The sequence below is a fragment of the Alosa pseudoharengus genome, unplaced genomic scaffold, assembly GCF_046254945.1.
Source record: "Alosa pseudoharengus isolate Yale_2024_CS ecotype anadromous, Long Island Sound unplaced genomic scaffold, YU_APseudo_1.1 YU_APseudo_1.1_scf_5, whole genome shotgun sequence".
NCBI classification, from domain to species: Eukaryota; Metazoa; Chordata; class Actinopteri; order Clupeiformes; family Clupeidae; genus Alosa; species Alosa pseudoharengus.
Window position 1 is genome coordinate 3,347,799 of NW_027468837.1, and position 7,010 is coordinate 3,354,808.

A 7,010-nucleotide genomic window follows, 5' to 3' on the forward strand; every position below is an offset into this window, starting at 1 on the left:
AGAGGGTATCAAAGGTCAGATGGAGTTGAAGCCATATTCGCTGACAGCATCTACTAAATAATGAAGATCAGAAAATGTATGCTAGAATTTAAACCCAGGAGGAGACAACACGCACCACTCAGCAGGAAAAGGGGGAGAAAGGGGTGATAAGGGAGAGGGCTCCCAGACTTAATGGCATCCTATATCCATTAGCACGGTCAAAGGGAATTTCTACCTTAATGTCTCCCATCGGATTCTCAGGCAATTCCACGGTGTAATTGTGCTATTGCTACTTTAGCTTTGTGAACGTTTTTATACCCACGTCTTGTCCATGTTGATTGACATAAATGACCCTATAGAACAATGCCTCTGATCACAAAATGATGCCGTTAAATTAGTGTGGACTGGACACACCTTCAACTTTGCGTCTCTGACAAGGTGTTTCCGATCGCTAAAATAGACCCCTTAATGTCATTGTGTCAAAGACAATACAGAAATGCGTTGTCTGTATAGGCTTCAAGGCTACCAAATCCAAAACAAAGTATACACAGATTCTTTGTAACGAATGTCAACAGCACATGGGGAGTTACATGCCTGTCAAGGGCCACCTACACTGGCCTAAAACATGCTGGCTGGATATAGGCTTTATTGGCCTAAACCAGGGGTTTTCAACCAGTGGTCCGCGGTCCACTTGTGGTCCGTGAGGACATTGCTGGTGGTCCCTGACCATGGATTCAGTAATGTAGTTTCAACGTGGGAATCAGTATTTTTATTCAGTGGTGGTCCCGGGGTTGCGTAATTAGTCTGAATGGTGGTCCCTGGGTCACAATCAGTTGAAAACCCCTGGCCTAAACAACAAAACTACATTTTACATCCTACATTCCCTGAGAGGTTTTTCATTTAGGCTCAATATAAACAGAGGGAATGAGTCTGAAACATAACAAAATGTGGAAAAATTGAAGCGCTGTATGCACTGTAGTATTTCATACAATTCAATTCAATTCAATTCAAAAAGCTTTATCAGCATGACCATTCATAAAGAAAGTGTTGCCAAAGCATACTCTACAATATATGTCTAGAAAACATCAGAACATAAAATAACATACCATAAAACAATGTGTTATTAGAAACACACACACACACACACACATATATATATATATACACACACACATTCATACACTTAAATACAAGTAATTACAGTGTTACTGTAGGCTAGTTAAGTCCTACGTAAGTACAGTGTACACATACAGCATTAATGTGATATGTATGGACATACATGCAATACAGCACAATCCAGAGATTCCCTGGGAATGTAAAGTGCATTATAAATGTATGTATGATGTATGATGGCGCCGGAGAATGGCGACATGGTGCTGCTCTGGTTACTCTGGCTATTAATCGTTTGTTTAAGTGTGGATAAATAAAATATATTATTATTATTATTATTATTATTAGTAGTAGTAGTAGTAGTAGTAGTAGTAGTAGTATTATGATCACTATTATTATATGGTTGTCATTATGTAATAATGATTATGTCAAATGAATCAGTATTACACATGTGTTTTTGTTATTTTGTCTTGCAGTACAAACATTTCAAGCTGTTAAACAATCTTTGAAGAGGAAAGACCTGCAGTTTGTACAAAGTTCCAGGGTTAAGAGATTTTCAGCGACAATAATATTATGCAAAACCTCTTAATTTTAAAAATGTTCAAGAAAGAGATTGAGGCAATATTTATTTTTTATTTTTAATGACTACCTTGCTTTACCAAACATCACAAATGCACAAGTTATTGACACATTTGACACAAAAGAAATGGAGGCTACAGGCTACTTTCATTACTAATGAAACTGTCACTTTGTCTGCTGCTAAATCCATGGGTGAATTTTGTTAATGTAATCAATTTTCTGAATTGAATCCACATTACATTTCTCATTGAATACCATGTAATCCTGATAGCTGACAACCTTCCACTGTATTCAAAAGCACATACAGGACACTCTGGACTAGACAACAGGAAACACTAGTGTGTTGACACTACTCACCACATGCCACTCCAGACATGCTAAGCACCAGCCTGGCCTTACTGGTGAACTTCATCAGTATTCACCTCCACTACTGGTTGGAAATGCATGTTGTATTCATATGGTGTACGGCATGAAGAGTATAAATGCATTAATGTGCATGCAGCAGACATCATTTGGAGGCATTATCAGCGTGTTTGGTTTCAGATTCAGACTGTGACTGCTTTAATTAACAGCACTCCTTGATTACATCCTAGCTAGTGTCTATCATATTTTTTGCCATTACTGCCAAAGCTACCTGTGTTCCACTCATTGTCAGTCTGACTGGGGAATTTGCATAAATGAGTGTTGGAGTTGTTCATATGCAGCACACACTACTGATATAAAGATCACTTTGTCAAACACATATTGGCATACTTGTATTGTGAGCAGTGCAGAGAACACAACTAGTCTCATTCTGGCATCAGACATGCTTTCAATCTCTTTCCAATAATAACAGCAATACAAAACAAGAGCACTATATCCACAGAAGACTGGGGAGGGGGACCTTTTCCTCAAATGCAAATCCCCTTAAGCTTTCTGTTCTTTCTTCATGATAAAACTCAACATGTGCAGACCTACGAGATATATGAGCATTTTTTTTAATTGTAGATGAAATACTTTAATGTCATTGTTTGTTCCTGCAGCCAAAGCCACAGGTTGTTTCATTAAATATACACCTCAAACAATTAAACCACACCACACAACACAAAGTCTTCAGGCAATCACTGTCAACATGTCAAATGGAAGTGAGAACTATAATCATATACATTACAAATAACTTAATCGACCTACATATTTAACTTCTTACCAACTTTCTGTTACATCTTGCAACAATTTTGCATTTGTTCATGTCCTTATATTCCTGCTTTTGCATTTTATCATATGCATGCCTGCATTCACAAATATTGTCAGGTCTAAATGTATCAAACCTATTGATAAAAGCTTTACTTTTGTTTCTGTCTTCACAAAATAGTATGATGATTCTATAACTTTATGTATTTTGTACCATCTGTCATAAGGCACCTCTGCTGTCAGTGTACAAGTAAAGTAGTATTTTATACAATTCAATTCAAAAAGCTTTATCAGCATGACCATTCATAAAGAAAGTGTTGCCAAAGCATACTATACAATATATGTCAACATCAGAACATAAAATGACATAGAACCATAAAACAATGAGTGATTAGAAACACACACACACACACACACACATATATATATATATACACAAACATTCATGCATACAAGTAGTATTACAGTGTTACTGTAGGCTAGTTAGGTAGAGCTATTAGACCTCTTCACGTTCCACGGCACAGAAAATGTGTGCGCATGTCGGGGTCAGAGGGTTTTCCATCCAATTGAATTGTGTGTGTGTGTGAATTGACTGAAACGTCAAGGAAATCTCAAGAAAAATGCTTACTTGTACTACTTTTGTGCATGTATACACGCTGGTCTTGTCAACCAGATAGCTGTATATGTCGGGCTAATGAATTTCTGGCCACTTGCTAACGTCATCTACCCATTCTGTTATCAGCTCAGGATCAGGCCATTAGCTAAGACTAATTTATTAAGGTACGGTTTGCGGCCCATGGGTGACAATGACAGTGCATACCTTGACAGCTCAACATGCCGGTTTATTAGCTGTGCCATTTTTCTGACCCCACGCTGCGCACGCACCCAACCTACAGTAGGCTCTGGATGATTACAAACATTAAAAGGGTCTATAAGGCTACAGCTGATATACACTAATGAAGTAGATCTGCAACTATGCACAGAAAGATCAAGATTTTATTTGGTGGACAAAAACATGATTTTATTATAAATCACTGCCTCCTGCCTTCTAAAGGTATTTGTAATCTCATCTACATCAGCAATGGCAGAGGTTTGTTGTAAGAAGATCAGTCGTGATCCTGAGCCTCACAGTGTAAAGGACGAAGGCAAGTGAATGTGGTATTTGGATTCTATTAGCAATCAACACAAGCGGCGGCAGCTTTCTCACCAGGCAGGAGTAATTGTTCAATCTTGTGATTGTTCAGCAGCTGCAATCCCCCAGGGGCTCAGAAAAAATGCCTTCACTCTCATACACAGACGTACCCTTGCCAAGAAAGAGGAGGGTTTGGCAAGAATTCTACTACGAGAAGCAAACTACTCCATGTCAAGTAAAGGAGAGTTGAGAGAAGGCATATTAACAAGTGTACATATTTTCCTTAGACACAACAAAACCCAAGGCTTTGAGATTAAAAAAAATGTTTGGCAGCAAAGGCATGGATAAATATACTGTACTGGTGTGCACTGCTCTCTGTTGATGACTAGCAAACTGCCATGTCAATTAACGATGGTGATGCTCTATGGTGCGCATGTGGCAAATACACGCCCTTCCTCTTTTAACAGCATTTCATACCCATGTGTGGCACAAGTGAGTCTGCAAAGTTATGATAAAGTGAATTTGCAACCGGATCAGCATCCCCGTCTCCCTGCTCTCCGTGTCTCTGGCGCTGCAGTAGGAGATAGGTTTACTTGACCCAATATCTGCCTTTGATATGTAAAAATACAGTGGCTCTCAAATGAGCATGATTTTATAATTCAGCAGGCAGTAAATTTTTTAAAGACTCTATTCCATAGCTATTTGAAATCACTTGTTGTTGGCAGATTCTGACCTACATATCTCAAACATATTTCAACCTTTTCCACATCAGTCCAATGATTCTGTTTCTCTCTCTCTATGTCTCTCTGTGTTGCAGACTCTTTCAGTATGATGCAAGATGTGCCCACCTCACCCTAAAGTAAACCTTTTCAAAACCCACTCACATTCAGCCCACTTAAAAGCAGCATTATTGATCTGTTCCTCATAGCAGGCTCCCTGGTGGCATGACTCATGCAGTAGCCGGCCTTCGCTTTGCCACTTGGGAACGAGCGGGTCTGTCTGACAGAGCTGACCTCTCTGGTGCTGGACCACACTGCTTGCTCTCCCTCGCTGCACTCCGCTGTTAAGGAAGGGGATGGAAAAATAAAAGCAAACAAATAAATAATAAAATGTCACCTCACATCAGTCATCTTCAAGCTGTTGCTACTGTTCCGACCACCACCACAGGATCAACATCAGTTTCTGAGAGGCCTGCTATATTTGACATTGACAAGCAAAGAAATGGATACATACATTTCAAAGACTGCTGAAAGTTTTCGGCTAAGCTCAAAATGGCAGATTGCAGAAGTTACGATTCTTGAGACTTAGGGTCATATGTAGTTACTTAATATATTGATACATCTTTACAACTTCAGTGGACCCTCTTAAACTACATCTATCTTCAGACAAAAAGCCCAAGTCTAACTTCCTTGGTAGTGCAGAGGACGACCTCCACAAAAGTAATTCTTGAGAAGAAAAGTGATAAGTTGTCCTCTTATTATCTCAGGTGCAGCTGGGGAGCTGTGGGGTGCTATGGGCCCAACAGCAATCCATCTCTGATACATTTCATTCCACGTGGACTGTACCAACAAGGATATTTAAATGTTATTTACATAATGTCTGGCAGGCTCCTCGAGTGACCTCAGATGAATGGAACAGTGGCAGACAGGCTTATGATAATTACACAATCAGTCAAGCCACAAAGGGAAACTCTAATTAAGGAGTCACGACCCCTAGTGCCCTCCTGGCAGCTCAGAGACGTCACTTCCAAATAAGTTGCCAGTGGCTTTATGATTTGTTTGGGGCTCTGGAGCCATGATGGAATGGCTGGCTCTTTGTTGCTGTGAGTCGGCCATGCCAGCATGTTGCACCTGGCATGAAAGAGGGTCTCTTTCATCCCCGCCTTCACAAATTGGTGGCTGCAGTCTCATTGAAAACCTAATCATGTAATTTTCCTCCTTGCTTTGGCAGCCTTAATAGCAGGCATCTGTAGGGCTACAATCACAATGTGGAGGCAGGAGGAAATGGTGGAGCACCTGGACTTTATTGTCCCTCCCCCAGGCTTGCTGATTTTAGACATAGTGCCACAAAAACCACACTCTGGGGTGCTGACTAATGTTGCTGTGACACAAACAACTCAGCCAAAAGGGACCTTGAGCTGTTTTTCTATACCATCTCCTGCCTCTCTTCTCCTGTCAGTTCTAAATCACGGTCCACTTATCACCCTCTCAGAAAGAATGGAGGTTGGCTACTGCACAGTTTAACATGTGAGTGTGCCATTATTAAAACCCCAAACAGTTTTGATTATCATAAAGGCTTTTGATACAGTTTCAGGTGTTTCATTGGTTCCCTGGTTAAACTTCTACCTGACACCATTACTCTATTGAGGCTGGCTAGATACAACAGATATTCAGTGGCTCCGAAGATCCAATTTGCACGAATTATTCATCATATAATTTGAACTGTCATTATTTACATTTTGACAAAATTGGGAGAAAGTAATGGTTCATTTGCTATAAGGAGTGTTCTGAGACAACCTCTTAACCATAATGATAATAACATAATAAGCTGAGGTACAGGGAGGTCTTGGAGACCTACAAGCTGCCCCTAAACTGCTTGTCAATAGGCCTGTTACTGTAGTTCCAGCCCTCTCACTCCCCTCCATGATCATTATAATTGTCTCATTTAACCAAATCAGTCTCACCATTGCATCATCACTGTAAACAAAAGGCATCATTGTCACAAACACAAGATGGATAAACAGACCCTCATGTAGAGAAAGTCTACTTCACATTCATTTCAAAGTTGAGTCTACATTGAAATGCAGTGAACAGCAGAGTCCAGGTTCTTTATTTCAGTAACAATAAACACAGAATATGAAAAAGCCAAGGAGGAAAAGGTAATCTGCCATACCAGGCATTTGCCAGATCTATAGATCTATAATTGGGGGCCAAGCAGCGAAGCTGCGTAGGCACCCATTGTGTTTGTACGTTTTCTTCCCTATTATTATTATTCCGCCATGGAAGTCTATAGCAGCCCATAATAGAACTGTCTGGTAAAA